Source organism: Melanerpes formicivorus, unplaced genomic scaffold (genome assembly GCF_026170545.1).
Source record: "Melanerpes formicivorus ecotype bairdi unplaced genomic scaffold, bMelFor1.0.p_v2 SCAF_30, whole genome shotgun sequence".
In the NCBI taxonomy this organism is placed as follows: Eukaryota; Metazoa; Chordata; class Aves; order Piciformes; family Picidae; genus Melanerpes; species Melanerpes formicivorus.
The window spans coordinates 6,941,118-6,959,602 of record NW_027142382.1 but is presented as its reverse complement, the minus strand read 5'-3'; the positions used below and the strand labels follow the sequence as shown (position 1 = coordinate 6,959,602).

The 18,485-nt window shown below is 47.0% G+C and overlaps 1 protein-coding gene across 2 annotated transcripts in view; it reads left to right on the top strand.

Moving 5' to 3' along the window:
* Window positions 1-750: 750 nt before the first annotated feature.
* Window positions 751-18,485, top strand: part of AGPAT3 (1-acylglycerol-3-phosphate O-acyltransferase 3) — a 123,827-nt gene continuing 106,092 nt past the window's right edge. For both annotated transcript variants that reach the window (XM_068155160.1, XM_068155159.1), the window contains exon 1: window positions 751-1,054. The gene's annotated coding sequence lies outside the window, so the exon portion shown is untranslated. The remainder of the gene's footprint in view (window positions 1,055-18,485) is intronic.

Sequence of the window (18,485 nt, the reverse complement as noted above, 5' to 3'; positions counted from 1 at the left end):
GAATTTCAGTTAGTGATTCCTTACGATGCCACGTTCGCGCTTCTTTCACACGGATCCCTGGACCATGTCTAAGTAGCCGGGGGCTTCACTTACGCCTCCCGGAGACCGCCCGCCCGTTGCCAGCCCTGACACGGAAGCGCTGGGCTTCGGCCGGCTCCTGCGGGGCCAAGCCCGCGGGCAAGGCAGGTCCCTGCACCTCCCTGCGGCAGCGGTCGTGGGACGCAGGCAGGATACAGACCGCGCTCCCTGAGGGCAACCATCGAAAAAGCGCGCCATAGCTCCACTCAGCAGCCGTACCCAAGCCAAGCGGCCCTCACTCCCCACAGAGGGGCCGGGGGCGGGCGCCAGCCGTTCGCTGAGGCGGGGCAGCCGGCTCTCACTGACAGCGAGTGCGGCTCGGCCCCGTCCGAGTGGTGCAGACGCCGGGGCGCCGCAATCCCCCCCACCGGGCCAGGCGATGCTCCCACACTCGCCAGTAGAGCACAGCGGCTCCTATCTGTTCCCCCGCCCGCCGCCTGCGCTCTCCGAAGAAGCGGGTCCACGGTAGAGAGCCCCACAGCCGTGTGCGGCGGTACAGCGACAGTGGTCCGCCGCGGACCCGCCGCGCGGGCCGGGGCGGAGCGGGGCGGGGCCGAGGAGGGCGGGAGGAGCAGCGGCGGCGGCGGCTGCAGCCGTCCCCGCTATGTGACCCGACCTTCCCCCCCTTTACTCCTCCTCCGCCCCCCGCCGCCCGGCTCTCCTGCCCCCAGCGGCCCGGGAGGAACTGAACCATCGCTGCACAGGAAGTAGCGGCTGCGGGGAGCAGCGGCGGCGACAGCTGGGGTTGCCGCACTCAATGAGCGAGGCTCCCGCAGCCGCCGCCGCCGCCCGCCCCGCTCGCCCCTTCCCCGCCTCCCGAGGGCAGCGGTGCCGAGCCAGCCCGCTGCCGCCGCCGGGAGGGCACCGCGGACAGCAGCAGGCGGAGGCGGGCAAGGCCGCCCGCCCCGGGGTTGGAGGCTGAGGCGGGCAGAGGCAGCTCCAGCTCTTCCCAAGGAGGCGGCGGTGGTGGACGCAGGTTGGTGCCGTTCCACCGGCGAGGCGCGGGTATCGTACTGCAGGGGGAAGACGGACGGCGGACCCTGGCCGTGTTGTGCCGTGCCGGCCCGTCCGCAGCCAGGGCAGTGCCCTCCGCCGTGGTGCTCCCGCACGCTGCCGGCGCGGGCGGCGGCACTGCCGGTCGCCCCTCTCGAAAGGCCCCAGCACGCCGCCCCCCGCTGCTGCGGCGACATGGGGAGCCGCTTGGGGCCCGGCTCGGTCTGGCGGCCGCCGTGCCGGTGGCGCCGGCAGCCGCAGCCCTTTGTGCGCCGGTGGGCTGGAGGAGGAGGGGGGCGGCGTGCCAGGCCCGGCGGCTGATGGTGGGGTAGGGGGATGGCGGCGGTGCGGGGAGCGGCACAATGGTCCCGCCAGCGCGGTCGGGCCGCGGCTGAAATGCCTCCTCCCCTCCCGGGCGAGATGGACATCATCTCGGGGGGGGCGGGTGCAGAGTGAAGGAGGCTCAGGCTGGCAGTTCCCTGCTGGGAGGATGGCAGCAGGGATCTCCGCTGAGTGTGAGGGGAGACTGGGAGGAAGCATGGGCGAAAAAGTGGGAGAGCGATCTAAAAGAGAAAAGGAAAGCCAGTTTCCGAAGGGCCGGGCTGCACCTGGGATCTACCGGGCTTGTGACTGCAAAATGGAGAAGAGCAAACCTTATTGATCTCAGAGTGGCGAACAAATAGGATGCTGTTGTGCCTGGATTCTGTTCAGATGATGCTGATGGATTTAATAAGCTAACCTGATGTGTAGACATCTAAATCAATAAGCACATTGATCATCCTCTTACAGCTTTTAATACACTGTATTTTAAGGGAACTTTTATTTGGTTGAAACTGTGTTACCTATTTCATGCCACACTTTGTATATTATTCGCCTCCTGTATTCTTTCCTCTTTGAACCTTCAGCTCCCTTCCTTGATTAGGCAGAGAGCAGGTGTGGAATGAGAAAGTGGTGGAGTTTGCAGTACTCTTGCTTCTCCTTTTTCAAAACAATAAATAACCTTAGCAGCTTAATGTATTATCAGGCTTGTTAATTTCAAATCCAATATACACTTCGTGGTCTTTCCCCCTTTGCTGCCCTAAGGGACACAGGCTAGAGTCCAAGGCTGCATGTTTGCCATTGAATTGCTGAACGTACTTACGTGTTTGAGAGTAAAGCAGTGAACTCTCCCTTTGTCTTGGCAGTGTTTCTTCTGTGGTGATGCTCATCACTTAAGGCTCATTGCTTGAACTACATGTCGTTTGAGTGAAGTTCAAGATAATCACAGATAGTTATGTTTGTTTCTATTTATTCCCCCTCCCCCCAGTTTGATTCTAAAACCAGTAAACCCTGGACAGTTTCCATTCATTTTCTTTCAGACTGCAGCGGTATAAGAGATGATGAAGTTAAGTGGAATTGTTGTAGCCTGCACTGAACTTGCTTTGCTGTGGTGAGCATTGTGCTGTTACAGAGCTCTTCATGCCATGAACAATTCTAGCCCTTGGATTTTAAACACAAATACTATGGCTTTTCCTGTAACTTTCACAGGAGCGTTGGCTTTTGATTCCTTTTTGTGCGCTGGTCTTTTTTCCACTGGCATCTGTTGTTACTGAACATTTGTTACTGGAACAATGTGCATTACATTCATTACCTTTTTCCAGCCTTTTTTTTGAGGACAATCTGTGCACTCTAAGAAAATATCATTATCTTGTTCTCTCTTAATTCCCACCTTCACCTCTCCACCTTTGTACACACACTTAATTGGAGAAGGCAGGATAAGGAACAGTTGGTCTCCAAATATAGCTTGAATTCAACAAGCACAGAAGAGACAGCTGACTAGATTGTCCCTGCTGAGCACGATTAAGCCAGCAGGACCATTTATCAAAACTTTGTACCGCAGTTAAACAGTACCATTGCAGATAGCCCCATCGAGGGTGCATGGGTTGTGTCTGGCAAGAGATGAAATCAGAATGGACTTTAGTTGAGCTAATGTCAAAGTAGAAATGCTGTTTCCTTTCCCCCCTGTGATCTCTTTTAATACTCTGAAGAGGTGCATTCACAAACAGGACAAAATGCCACTTAAACTTATAGGAAATTCTAGTAGCACAATGTGTATGTTCTTTTCCCAGTCGGAGCCAAAGCTTTCTTCCCTGTGATAATCTTCTTATAAAATGAAACTATTGCATAGTCCTCTGTGGGCTTTGGGGTTTATTTTTTTTTCCTTTTGCCTCAGTTTGGAGAAAGAAGCATTGTTTTCAAATCCTAAATGCTGGTTTGTTTTCTTACTAAACTATTGTGGAAAACTGGATTTGAGGCTTACATTTTGTGGGGAACAGGTGTAGGTAAAATATTGCTGTTTACTATAATGAGTTCACATGTACTAAGTTTGATAGCCATAAATTGTGGAGGGCTGCTTCTGTGCTTTATGCAGATACAAAACACTGCAAGAAAGGTTGCATTTAGACTTGCTCCTTTGGTTTATGAGAACATAATTCTTGCTAGGAATGACCAAGTTAGTGACAAAGAAATGTTAATTATCGTCTGTAAGGGCTAAATGTATTCTGTTCTTTCAGCAGTTTTAAAAACATTGATACTGAGTGTTGGTGCATGCATATTAGTCTGTTTATAGTCAGTGCTTGAACAAAGAAAGGTGTCTAGGGAATTGGTACCTTGTGTATTGCAAGGCAAAGAACAAAAGAAGTAAAAGGCGAAGGGGACCATGCATTTCATTGTATCTCAGAATGTTCCACTAATAATAAGGAGTCTTTCTATGCTGTTTCACAGGCTAATACCAGGGAACTTTTGCTTGTGGGTAGCTCTTGATAAGTAATCGATACCATCATTTGAAGTGAAACTGAAGGGAAGAGGGGAGGCATTAGAAGGTGTTATCTGAATGTCTTGTTTACCTATGATATTGAGCAATTTAAAAGGAACAAAAGAAACTCTAATCCCAAGGCATCTGCCACATGCTTGATGAAGATACTCTTAAATGTGTTTGGCATCTGATGCACAATCATGTCAGGATTCCAGGAGTGAGTTGGCTCTGAAGTTGGGGACTGATTATCATTAGGAGACAGGCATTTGTAGATAAATTCAGGGTAATCTAGGAAGGGTTTAATTTGCTGATGCCCAAAGTAGTAATCTCTGGTTCTTGTTTTGGTTTGTTAACGGCAGGAGTCCAAATTTCAATTGGTTAAAAAGGAGACAAACCCTTGCTTAAGTATTTTTTTGGTGATCCTAAAAGTCAGTGGATGCTTACGATTTACCTGTAAAGTTTCTTGGTGCTTCTGAGTCTGGAGATGTTTAGGATTATGCAAGACATGACAGCAATGAGAAGCTGGGCACTTACAGCTGTTACACAAAAGTCATAGCAAAAATGAAAGAAATCATTGGCTCTTGTAAACACCAATCTATGAGTGCTGCCTTTGGATCTGACCCTTCACAATAGCACCTCCTGCTGTGTCTTTATCTGTAGGTGTCTTGCATGGAATAGACAGCATAACTGTGATTTAGTAAACAGGTCATTCATCTTAGGAAGCAGGAGAGTTGGATACTTGGTTTTGTCCAAATGAGTATTCAGGAATCAAGGACCACAGAAACTCTGTGTTAACTCTGTCTGTTAAACTGGTTAAAAATCCCAAACAGTTTTAGGAAGAAAGTGTGGTGACTGGCACTGCCAGGGTACTCTGGTACATTAGCAGGGAGGTGCTGGATGGAGGTTATGATACCTTCTAGGCAAATGGCAAGGAAAGCTGTTACCAAAATAACGTACAGCATGGACTATGTGAGGGTGCTGCCTGGCAGACTGATGGGCAAAGGTGCCAATCAGTCTGGCCTGTTTCATGCTTGTTTTTTATGAGGGGGGCAGTATAATCTTGGCATCCTGAACTTTCCCCTCAAGTTGTTGGTATCTACCTGACAGAAACTAGGGCGAATGGAGGCTGATGGTACTTCTTGCTGGCTATTGCTGAACCAGCCCAGCTGCTCATGTTGTGTGTTTTGTTGTTTTGGGTGGATTTGTTTTGTTTGGGTTTTGCTTAGTTTTTATGTTTGTTTTTTCTTCCTCTCTTCGCTATTCTCAGGCATGCAACTTCCCTCATGTACTTTGCAGGGAGAGCAGGCACATGGTTTTGGGCAGCCACTTCCCCTGAGAATCAGGGAGCTTGGGACCTAGGTTCTGTGAGGTTTGCTACTGCAATGCTGCATGTTTATATTGTTTTTTGTGCACCAGTAGGTGCCAGTTCCTTGGTAGAGAGGATGAAATAAAGAAAAGCAGAAGCTTTCTGTTGTGTCTTGGATGGGGAACGAAAGCTGGTGTACTGACTAGTCCTAATACTGTTTATCTTGGTTTAGTATCAATAATGTGGTGTTTGCTTTGCAAACAAAGGATGTGGTCGGTGTCCTAAAGAATTTAAACATCCTTTGGAGCTCTGTGTAGTAGAAATGGTAGCTCTCTCAGACAGATGGGTGTTCACCCTGAAGTACAATCTTGTTCCCCAGTTGTGATTATCACAGTTGTTTGAGACTGCTCAGTAAAAAAAGAAAATCCACTCTTGTTGAAGGAGGTGTTGGGTTCCTTATGTTTTCTGAGAGTGAAAGGGGATATAGATTTCTTTATACATGTGGAGTGAAATTGTAGGCATTTTCCTTGCAGAAGAGGTAGGTCCAAGTGTATGGCAAAGCATGTAGCATCCAACACCTCCTGTATATTTGCAAATGCACGGGAGGCAAGCCCTATTTAAAACCCTCTACAATGTTTCTGCATCAGTGTTAAGAGCTCTTTGGTAGTCAGGAATAAGCAGTATGGCGTTGGCCTCCTTGTGTGTGTAGCGCCTCTTCTCCACGCAGACAGACTTGCTTGTTTGCTGTCAAGGAAATGAGATTCCACTGAAATTCGTAGTTGCCTTTTTGTTTTGGTTTGTTTTGGTTTTGTTTTCTCCCTGTTGTTGTTCTTATGCATTAGCATTACTTAGGTAATTACAGTGTGCTTGTCGGGAGCCCTGACAACCTAAACCGAGTTCTTTGTCAAAATCCCAATGCTTCCCTTAATTAAGAGGACTACAAACAGCACCTGAATCTATTAATTAAATAGTCAACGGTGATACCTATTTAGGATATATTAATGAGCAAAACACATTTCAGACTAAAGTGTTGCCCACAGAAAATGAGTTTCTGTGAAGCCTTTTTTTGGGAGAAAAATAATCTAGTGGATCTGCAACTGTCACACATGCATGCTCGTGCAAAATTCACGTGAGAGCTTTCCAAATTCTATGGTGCTGAGAACAATAGCCACTATTTCTTCTTCAGAGCTCTTCAGAGATGTTAAATAATCCTTGTGACAACCCTATGAAGTGAGTATTGTAGTAATTTTTTATGGATGGCAAAACAATTAATGGGCATTGTCTCCAGCTGTACTGAGAGTGGGATTTTCAGAGAGCTTGCGTCTTGGCCTGCTGCTCAAATTTGTGGTTGTATGAGCAAGGGGTGGGTGAGTGTTTCTTTCTGCTGCTGCTTCTAGCTGTAGCTGTGCTGATTAAACCAACTCACAGAAAAAAACCCTCAAAAACATTATAGGAAGCAGAGTAATTTTATTTTTGAAGTCTCCAAAGAGTAATTGGAAACATCCACTTTGTTAAATGTCTTAAATCTAAAGCAAGGCAAATAATCCAGGCCAGTAACAGACTACCTTGGGATCATTTTGCCACCTTCTTTCTCCCTCTTGGCAGAATTTGGGATGGCATTTAACAAGTCCAAGTGCCAGGTGCTGCACTTTGGCCACAGCAACCCCATGCAGAGCTACAGGCTGGGGTCAGAGTGGCTGAGAGCTGCCAAACAGAGAGGGACCTGGGGGTGCTGATTGACAGCTGCCTAAACATGAGCCAGCAGTGTGCCCAGGTGGCCAAGAGGGCCAATGGCATCCTGGCCTGCATTAGGAATAGTGTGGCCAGCAGGAGCAGGGAAGTCATTGTGCCCCTGTACTCTGCACTGGTTAGGCCACACCTTGAGTCCTGTGTCCAGTTCTGGGCCCCTCAGTTTAAGAAGGACATTGAGACACTTGAATGTGTCCAGAGAAGGGCAACAAGGCTGGGGAGAGGCCTTGAGCACAGCCCTGTGAGGAGAGGCTGAGGGAGCTGGGATTGTTTAGCCTGGAGAAGAGGAGGCTCAGGGGTGACCTCATTGCCCTCTACAACTACCTGCAAGGTGGTTGTAGCCAGGAAGGGGTTGGTCTCTTCTCCCAGGCAACCAGCACCCGAACAAGGGGACACAGTCTCATGCTGTACTGGGGAAGGTTTAGGCTGGAGGTGAGGAGAAAGTTCTTCACCGAGAGAGTCATTGGTCATTGGAATGTGCTGCCCAGGGAGGTGGTGGAGTCCCCATCCCTGGAGGTGTTGAAGAGGGGATTGGACGTGGCACTTGGTGCCATGGTCTAGTCATGAGGTCTGTGGTGACAGGTTGGACTTGATGATCCTCGAGGTCTCTTCCAACCTTAGTGATACTGTGATTTTGCAGATGTACTAGTTGTCAGCATGCAAGGCTGGACCCTACATGTCCTTACAAAGGTTGAATTGATAGTTTTCTATATGATTGTTCCCATGTTCCTGGCATCACATCTTGGAGGAGAGATGCGCAGAGCTGTTGGTTGTGCCGGTGTCTGTAAAGTTTGTCCACGTGTGTAAGTTTGGCTGCTCAGACTGGCTTCTGAGTGTAATTTTGCTCACTGATAGGTTGAGGTCCTGATTGAACGTCTTCTGCTGGACTCTTGCTGTGCTGGGCTTGCTGACAGTTATACGTTGTCTTAAGGTTGGACTTCTAACTCCCTTTGATCTGGAAAGGCTGCAGACCCCACTGTTTTGTCTGCTACATGAAGACTAGTAGTATCTGCAAGCTGAACTCTGGGTAACCAGGGCTCAAGTTCCCATCTGGATCAGACTAGTGTCACAGCTTTTCTGTGCAGCCTGGCTTTGGTTGCTGAGATATGTGTGGCTCTTCACCAGCTCAGCCCGCTGCCCTTCCAGGAGTTATAAATGCCACAGCAGATGGCTTGGGGAGGCAGCGTCTGTAATTACTGTTGCAAGATTTGCCTAAGCTTGACTCTGTACAAAGAATGCTTTTTACCCTGGAGATTCGAAGTTGTTGGTACTTCAAATGCAGATTTGGGCTTTTCAGGGGAACAGGATGGTGGAAATGTGTGCTTTATGCACTAGTTTAGAACCAACTTGTCTTTCCTCATAATTCATATGACAGCTTAGTGTTAACAGTTCTCAGTCTTTTCCTGCTGGGTCATCTTTCAGGTTCCTGGTGAAAATACACATTTGATTGCTTTATGGACCCTAATTTTGATGATGGCTGCTGCACCATTAAATAGCACAGCTTTTCATAAGGTAGATTTTAAAACCCATTAGCCTGTTAGTCTTCCATGAGGTTTCAGTGTGAATGTTGTTTCTCCTCCTGGCTGAGCAGAGCTGCTCAGCTTTATGGTTGATGAATGCATCTTTAATGCCTAATGTAAGTATTCATCTCCCAGTTGCAATTGTGATGGATTGATTTAATGAATGTCATGCCACTCAGTTTGTGCTTGTCCATGGGCTCCCTTGCTCCAAATGCCTCCCTGCAGTCTTGGACTCCCTGCCAGCATGTCTGAGCTGAACTTGTCTTGCATTCATCTGATGCCTGTGGCCTTTGGGTTATTAACCATATAGCTAACCTTTTCTTTAAGTTTTAATACTGAGAGGGCTGAAACCAAGGGAAAAGAAAAATAAATAACTCCTGTTTTAAGGTTAGTGAATATGCTGTAAGCCAGACAATCTGGGCCTGCTGAGCAGTATGATTTTTCCTTCTGGTGGTCATGGCAGCAGGTGATCCCTCAGGGAGCTTCCTGGGAGTTACTCCCAGGGTTGGGGCCCCTCTCTTCCTCGGGAACATGAGGCTCTCCTCTCTCTTTCAAGGATTTATTTTTTTAAAGATAATTTTTTGTTGAACTTCACTTTGCCTGTGATGTACCTTTTGGCTAGTAGTGTAAGCAGCAGTGGGAATTTCACTCCCATATCCCCCATCCAGTTGCAGGAAGTCTTCTCATCACTGTGGTCATGGAATTGAGTGCCTCTTGGTATTTTGTCTTTTGAGGTTTGGATCTTGTGTTTTGCTTTCCTGGCCAGCCCATGACAGTGGGACAGTGCCATGCCTTTTAGCAGGCTGTCCTTCTAACTAACTCTTCTGAAATGTGTAGATGTACTAGCACTGCAAATAGGATGTTTACACAATGTCTCTTAAGAATTGAGGTGGCTTAATCTGCAGTATGATGCACTTTGAGTAACTCAGTTGGTTTTGGTGGTGGAAACTGAAGCGGCTAGCTTAATTGTCCAGCTGCATTTTCCCCCAACAACTTTCCGTGGTGGTGCAAGACTTATCACTGCCAAATGCTGCTGGAGTCTTTTCAAGCCTTCCTGCCCAGAGGTTCACCAGAGAACACTCAAAGAGCCTGCTCCCTCTGCCCTTCAGAAAGGTCTGAGTTTGCATGCATTTTCTAAGAAGGTTACAGCAGCAAGTCTCGAGCTGAACCCCAAGGGCAGTGGCACTACTTCTACCTTGAAAAGTGCCTTGGCTGCTGACCACAAGGCTCTGGAAAGTTAGGCAGCAGCAAGGTCTCAGTATGCTTGCCTTGGTCGTCTGTTCTTCCCTGGATGACTTACTGACTGTTGTCAGGGATGTGTGAGAAAATGGAGTGGTCCTTGGCTCTGACCTGGGACAGATGTCCTTGTTTACTACCTGTGTCCTGCTCAGCCCTAGAAAAGGCATTCAGCCTTGCATTTCAGATGAAAACTTGTTGCTGCTGTGGCTGCGAACTGAGGACCATAACTTACTTCATGGGGAAGCTTTTTTGTGGAGAGTATAGTCTTAGAAGGAAGATGTCTGTTAAACATGTATGTATGCTCGTGCTCTTAGATGTATGCTGCTAGCAAGCTCTTCTGCGTGCAGCTGTGCTTATGCGAAAGCACTCAGAATAGAATAGACCAGGTTGGAAGAGACCTTCATGATCATTGTGTCCAACCCATCATCTAACACCATCTAATCAACTAAACCATGCACCAACACCCCATCCAGTCTCTTCCTAAACACCTCCAGTGATGGCAACTCCACCATCTCCCCGGGCAGTCCATTCCAATGGGCAATCACTCTCTCTGTGAAGAATTTCTTCCTAACCTCCATCGTAAACCTTCCCTGGTACAGCCTGAGTCTGTGTCCTCTTGTTCTGGTGTCCTCTTGTTCTGGTGTCCTCTTGTTCTGGTGTCCTCTTGTTCTGGTGTCCTCTTGTTCTGGTGTCCTCTTGTTCTGGTGTCCTCTTGTTCTGGTGTCCTCTTGTTCTGGTGTCCTCTTGTTCGGGAGAAGAGACCAACCCCCACCTGGCTACAACCTCCCTGCCTCCCAACCACCATGTCAGGCTCTAGGCCTGCACTGCCAGATTGCTCACACTGCTCGTCGCTGGCATTGCCACATGCCTGCAACTTCCTCTGCAGCAAAGGAAAGTGGTATCATCCTTTCATTTTTACTCAGGTAAAGAGCCTGTTGGTAACATCCAGTCTAAATCTACTCTTCACTAGTTTGAAAACATTGCCTCTTGTCCTATCACTACAGGCCTTTGTAAACAGTCTCCCTCCATCCTTGTAGTCCCCCTTCAGGTCCTGGAAGGCCATTATTAGGTCTCCCTGGAGCCTTCTCTTCTCCAGGCTGAACAACCCCACCTCCCTCATCCTGTCTTCATAGCAGAGGTGTTCCAGCCCCCGATCATTTTTGTGGCCCTCCTCTGGACCCGCTCCATCAGGTCCACATCCTTCCTATGTTGAGGTCTCCAGAGCTGCATGCAGTACTTCAGGTGAGGTCTCCCCAGAGCAAAGTGACAGAATCATCTCTCTGGATCTGCTGGCACCACGTCTTCTGATGCAGCCCAGGATGAGATTTGCCTTCTGGGCTGCAAGCTCACACTGCCTGCTCATGTCCAGCTTCTCATCCATCAGCACCCCCAGGTCTTTTTTCACAGGGCTGCTTTCTATCACCTCCTCCCCCAGTGTGTGTTGACTGCTCTCACCAATGTGCTGGACCCTGCACTTGCTCTTGTTGAACTTCATGAGGTTCACCTGGGCCCAGGTGAAACCCAAAGAAAGCTGTGAATTACCAGGTAGGGTTATCTGTGGATAACTTGGCTTGCTGGGCCTGAGAAAGGCAGAGGGTGTGTTTTGATGAGGGAAACGGGCAGAAACTTTACCACACTTGGTGTTGCATTTGAAATTAACACTTTTGTTAATTGTTAGTTGTGTGAAATTAACACTTGGTTGCTCTTCACACCCGCTGCTGCTGCTACTGCAAAGGCATCCAGTGAGGACACGAGTGTGTCTTTTATAATGGTAGAGTGAAGATTATTTTTCCAGTGTAGGAACATCCAAAAAGAATATGGGATTTGGAGTGATTTAATAAGCATTTCCTTAGCTGATTTATTTTAAGACTCCCTTTTCCTAGATGGCTTTTTTAATTGAATATTTAAGCAAGCTGAAAGTGGGCATTTTACTGTCTCTCTTTCAGTTGTGCTGATATGTGATTTAGCATAATTATTTTTTAAATGGCCTTTTTGCAAGTGGTGCTCTCATCCTTTTGACCTTCCTGCTTCAAGAAAAAGGGGACTTAATTTGTTTTGAGACACGTGTCTGCTGTGTCGCTGCTCTGTGACAAGGAGGCATGTGGGATGGATGGGCTTGGTGAAAAATTTGCTGGCTTTTAAAGTGATGGGTTCAGGCCAAGGAGCTTTAAGAATGGTCTGAAGCATTCTGTGGCGTTTGCAGGCTCCCTTTCTGAGCCTCATGAATTCATTTCTAAATATGAACCTTGCAGCATTACACAGATGCTTTGGTTTTGCTGAGTGACCTAGAGTAATCAACTTAGAGCTTTCCTTTTCATTCATTTATTTACTTGCATATTTCCCCATGCTCCTCCAGCAGGCCTGTCCTTTTCTTGCTGATAGGCATTAGCTTTCCAGAGATCTGTGTGTCTAAAGAGGGAATGGAGCCATATTCTTGTGTGTTTAGGTTTCTGCCTGATCCAGCATGGGGAGTAGTGGAATAGCAGAGCACTCCTGGGAGGGAGCATTTGGTCACAGGGCAGACAAAACTGGCTGCTTACCTCCTACCTAGTTGGCTTCTTGCTTCTGCCCAGTGCAATAGGAATATCAACACTGAAAAAGAAGTTGACAGCATCAATTTAATCTGGAAGGGAGAAGTATTTTTGCTGGTACTCCTTCTCTTTGAGAAAGAAAAGCCACAACAGCCTCAAGTTTTGGTGATCTCATTGCCTTCATTCATTGTGACTCTGTGCTTAGGCTGAAGTCTCTTCTTTAAAGTTATTCATTAACACTGCTAGACTGGCAAAACATCTAAGGGTAAAGAAAGCACTTGGCTTACCTGTATTCCTGCCAAATACCTGTCTTGATAATAACCAAAGAAATGTAGTGCTTCTGCTTAACAGTTTGTGAACTTGAATGTGAATCAGTCTGCCTGCAAAAAAAACCCAAAACCCAACCAAACCAACAAAAACCCACCCCCACAAAAGCAACCCAAATACCCAACCAAAGCAAACCCCACCCACCCCACCAACCAAAAAGAAATCCCAGCAAACCAACTCCAACCAAACCTTTACTTATCCACCCCCTCCCCAAAAAAAAGCTAGATGGGAGTGCATGCAGACTCCTGCAAAATTGTCCTACATGAGCATGCAACTGAAGACATCACCTCTTAAAAATACTTTTTTCTGCTGACAAAGCTGTAAGAAAAGTTAGAGTGAGAAAATTCACAGGGATGGCTAGAAAACATTACTAAAAGGAAGGCTTACAGAGTGGTGGTTTGTCTGTGTAGGGAGCACCTGAAAGTCTGTGGTGAGAGGACAAGGGAGGGAACTGCTCTCTGCCTGCTGCGGAGGGGACAAGAAGTGGCAGATTTAAGATGCAGAAGGGAGGCTGGAGAGTTTTGGAAAAAGCTTTCTGTTGCCAAGGAGGACTTGTGAATTCTGTGTTCCTGGCAAGAACTCAGAAAGAAAAGATCCTGGCAAATGCCTTTGGGAAGGGTTGGAGTTTGCTGCTCCTGCACTGGAGACTGGTGTGCTGGATCCATATGAGATGTGAGCAAGGGGCAGGGAGGAGCCAAAGAGCGTAAGTTTTAGCTATGCCTGCTTGTCCCTTATGTTGCTGTGGAAAAATATAAATGGGAGTAGGGCAGAGGGCAAGAAATTAGTGGTTGCGATGAAGAGAAGTTGTAACTGTCAAAGGCTGGTAACAGCTGGGTTAGATGACCCCTTGGAATCTCCTTCAACTGCACAAACTGCAGTTTTATTTTGGTAGAGATCCGTGCTCCAAGCCTGCTCTGCTCTAGGAGCCGCCCGTGCCTACAATTCCAGTACGGTGCAATGCTGATCAATCAGCGTTGTGTCAGATTGAATGACCCCAGGAAGGATATTGGCATTTTTGCTGTTATGGCCGGGAGTCCTTTTAATTAGTGGTTACTTTGTATCTTCCTCTCTAAGTGTGTGAAACGCTGTCTTGTGTTCCATGCAGAAGGTGGAGCAAGCCCTGAAGATCCTTAAAAACATCAGCCTCAAAAATGGGGCCTGAACCCAGCTAATGGGAAGACCACAGTGCCCATTCCCTTTTGGTTTGCTGTTTTCTCAGCCTTTGGGCTCTCTGTCGATTTCTGTGGCCCAGAATTAATTCCTGATGACCAGCCAAAGTACCTTCGAGTTGCTCTGTCCAGAAGCAGTAACTAGCAGCAGTGCATGGAGGGCACTAAACAAAAGCTGAAAGGCTGGTGAACCTCATTCAGAAGCGAGCTGGTATGTGCCTGCAGAATTTAAATGCAATCACTGGTTCTCTCTGCAGCAGCCTATTGCTTGCCTTTTTGATATTACAGCCATTGCATGAAGCTAGTGCTGAAGTAGTTTTGCAGAATGACAAGCAATGACTTGAAATCTGAGTCAAGTTCCTGGCTCCCTGCAGTGGTGAGCGCTTCGTTAGCAAGTATTAGAGCTGAAGTAGCAGCAAATTTATGGGCTGTGATGGTCTGTCACTCTACATGAACAGAAGAGAAATACCATCCAGCTTCCTGAATGTTTTCTTTTATGCATGATATGCCTAAAATTGTTTGGCAGGACATATGGTCTTTGCATGTTGGTAAAACATAGGCGATCTAGGATGCACTCCAGAGGGAACTTTTTGTTCTTCAGGTTGTCTCCCCATCAGCTGCCAGGGCCTAACCTCCGCAGTGCTGAGCTGTCAGTGGCTGGGTCTGGAAAAACTCATCACAAGTGTGTATGCCTTTAATAGAAATGAGACACGACTTGCCTCCTTGTGACCACGAGGAGCTTCAGTCTTCCTGTTGCTGACTAGGGAGTGTGTGCCTAGGTAGGAGAGACAGAACCAAGATAAATTGAGCCTCTCTTGAATGACTCAGTAGCTGTTGGGGGAATTTGTAATCCACTGCGTTTTAAAATGCCATATGCTCTTATGAGGAGGAAGCCCTGCTGTGTTCCTGCCCTAATTCCAGAGCAAAGTTAAATATGGGTTCTGGTCGTTGGAAGCATTTGGGGTGATACTGTTTCGTAAAAGGACCCTGTGTCTGTGGGTGATACTGCTTCATAAATGGACTCCCATCTTTTGCAGATAACCTAGTATTTGGATTTCACACATCTGGTGTAATCTGGAGAGAGTGTATAAAGAGCAGGAAGGCAGTAGCTGCACTTCACAATACATGTTTGCCCTGGCTAGGCAGTGAGTCCTCATTAGCCACGTGCTTCCAAACCTGTAATTGTTATACAGATTAAAAACACCACTTTGATACCGGTTGTCTCTGCAGAGGTGTCTGACAGCAGCAGTGTTTAACAACTTTTACCAGTTCCAAACACACAGAACTTGGTGAAAAAGTTGTTTGTGGTGTTTTTTGTTTGTTTTTTTTTTCCTGGGGGGATGGGTAGAAATTTTTCCCCACTGAAATTTTTTGCTGCTTGAACCTTAGCTTGCAGATCTCTGGAAGAGGGTGGATCTTGTCAGACAGGTGAATTTGTGCATCTCCAATTTCTGCATCTTGATTTCATGGTGTAATTTTCTGCTCACCTGCTCTTCCTTGTTTCTTCCCACTTACTGTGGGTTTTATCAGGGTTTGTTTTATTCCACACCCCCCCTCCCCCCTTCCCTCCCCTAAGTTTTTGATTCAGTTGCCAAATTACAGTAATGAGCAGGTAGGTCTAATGTTGTGTTGCATAGTAGATGAAGTAATTATACTAGCAATGCTTAATCTTAGTGCATTTCATTTTCATACTTGCAGTGGAATTAGATACTGTACCTCTAACCATTTTTCTTATGTATTAGACATGGAAAGGGGAGGGGAAAGAGGAGGAGAATGGAGTGGAAAGGGCCTTTAACTATTTCTGGGTTTTCTTGAATTTGTTTACATAAGCTGATCTGCCTTGGGTAGGGGCTGTGGTGGTTCTCTCCTGAGCCCGTTGTGTAGGTAGCCAGGAGAACTGAATGTAACAGGTGCACATTTTGCCTGATGCTGCCCTTATTTCAGCTATGAACTAAGCTTGCAGGCTTTTTTGGAAAGGGTCTGGGTTGAAGTAGAGGATGTTGTGAGGGCTGATGCTGAGCGGTCTGTGTGGGTTCCTCTGTTCAACAGGTTGCTTTCCAAGTCTTCCTGTTGCCTGCCTTGTTCCAACTTCCTGCAACACATCTCTCCTGGCCTCACTTACTGCTTCCTGGGATCCCTCTTTCACATCTTGAATTGTTGTTTGTCAATTTCTTTGTTTCCTCTGCTGTGAACTCTTGGGGTTGTTTCTGCTGCTTTCAACCCAGTACCCTGTGAAGGAGCTTGCCACTGCTTTGTCGGAGTGAGTGGCTCAGACTGCACTCTGGAGGGCTCTTGCAGGCATTTCAGAGCTGCTGCCCATTTTTTAGGGTGGCAATGTCTCCTCTTTTTCTTAGGAGTCCTAGTTTTCCTGCTTCAGGTCTGGATGCAGTCCTAATTTATGTAGAGATCCTATCTTGAGATTTATTCAGATGTTAACTTAGCACAGACAGCTTTGCAGCTCTTATGAGGGAAGTGTTTCTGCGTGTGGAGGGAGCTGTGTAAGCTTGCTAAGAACTCTGGTTTTACTGGCCGGTTCTTGGCTGTAGCCTTTTTAGTTGTTTGAGAGGTTAGTCTGGGAAGAAGAATGTAATCAGGTCAGAAATCAAACTTCAGCCATGGCTGACTTACTTTGTATGGGTATGGTTTGGTTGCTGAGCATCCCTCACAATAGAAGTTGGAAGAATGGAAGTGTTCAAACTGATTTTTACTAGTGGGTTTTCCCCTTGGCAGTAATTGACTTTCATGGCTTCATTTTCAGATTCCTGAATGCTAGTTTCTGGGTTTTGTATTAAAGGTACTTTTGACAGTCTAACAAAAACACTTGGGTAAAAGTAGTAAAGGCCAAAGGGGAGCAGAACCATTTCCTTTTGCCTTAGTGTTTTTTCTGTAGATCAGCTATGGCTATGTTTTGTTTTGATCTATTTCATTCCTAGTATGAACTTGAAATTTTGAGTGCACCAGTGAGCAGAATAGAATAGAATATACCAGGTTGGAAGAAACCTTCAAGATCATCGTGTCCAACCTATCATCCAACACCAGCTAATCGATTAAACCATGCAACCAAGCACCCTATCAAGTCTCCTCCTGAACACCTCCAGCGATGGTGACTCCACCACCTCCCCAGGCAGCCCATTCCAATGGGCAATCACTCTCTCTGTGTAAAACTTCCTCCTAACCTCCAGCCTAAACCTCCCCTGGCGCAGCCTGAGACTGTGTCCTCTTGTTCTGGTTGCCTGGGAGAAGAGACCAACCTCTGCCTGTCTACAACCTCCCTTCAGGTAGTTGTAGAGAGCAATAAGGTCACCTGAGTCTCCTCTTCTCCAGGCTAAGCAACCCCAGCTTCCTCAGCCTCTCCTCCTAGGCCTTGTGTTCCAAACCCCTCACCAACTTTGTTGCCCTTCTCTGGACATGCTCCAGCAAGTCAACCTCCTTCCTAAACTAAGGAACTTAATAAAGTAAGGCAAAGCAGATGACTTGGAGTCTTAAGCCATGCTTATGTCACCTTTGTTCGTGGCGTGGTGGTGGTCTGGTCAGTCATCACAGTGGCAACTTCGTGCAGGTAGAAAATACTTCCCAAAGTACGTGTATCAGTTAATGTCTGTAGAGAAGTTTTTTGATACTTAAACCCTGCAGAGTTCATAATATGTGCTCTACCATATTGGAGCCTGATTCTGTTTGGACTTTTTTGTTTGGTTGGTTTCTTTGCTTTTAATAGAGAAACTGGCATGGTCTCTTGCAAAGCAATTGTGGGAAATATGCTGTATATGCCTTGCTGTGTTATAAAAGCCTAATCCTTTTATGATGCTGTCTAGTATTTGACTTCTCTGCAGTTCATCTTTTTGTATGTGCTCTTCCTCTCTTCATCAGTTGTTAGAAGTTTCACCAGTTATTTGTTATTGTTGTTGATATCATGCAGAGTATTCCAAACACTCTGAGAAAGCACCTTCCTTGTCTGCATACTGAAATTATGTGAGAGTCACAGGATCACAGGATGTTAGGGGCTGGAAGGGACTTCCAGAGATCATCTAGTCCAGCCACCCTGCCAGAGCAGGACCGGAGAATCTGCCACAAGTTACACAGGAACACATCCAGATGGGTCTTGAATGTCTCCAGAGGAGATTCTGCAGCCTTTCTGGGCAGCCTGTTCCAGTGCTCTGTGACCCTCACAGTGAGGAAGTTCCCCCTCATGTTGAAGTGGAACCTCCTGTGCTGTAGTTTTTATCCATTACCCCTTGTCCTATCCCAGGGTACAACTGAGCAGAGCCTGTTCCTTCCTTCTTGACACCCAGCCCTCAGATATTTATAAACATTTATTAAATCCCTTCTCAGTCTTCTCCAGACTAAAAAGCCTCGGGTCTCTCAGCCTCTCCTCATAAGGCAGTGCTCCAGTCCCTTAATCATCCTCATAGGCCTCTGTTGGACTCTTTCAAGTAGATCCCTGTCCCTCTTGAACTGGGGAGCCCAAACTGGACAAAATATTCCATGTGCAGACAGTCCATCAAATGCACTGTCTGGAATGAGGTAGGATGAGGGGACCAGGCTGGTTCTAAACCTGGCTATAATCTTCTCTGCTTCAATTCCATGCTGTGGATATGAGTGGGGAAACTTGGATACCTGAACATCTAATGTGATTGTAGGCATTGTAGTCTATTTGTCCTGTCCTGGATAGGACTGCTCTCAAAGGGTGTAGGTTCCCCAGTGTCTAGTCTTGCATTTGCCCGTCCTGTGTGGATGTTGTGAATGTATCTTGGAAACATCTAGAAAGGATTATTGGCACTT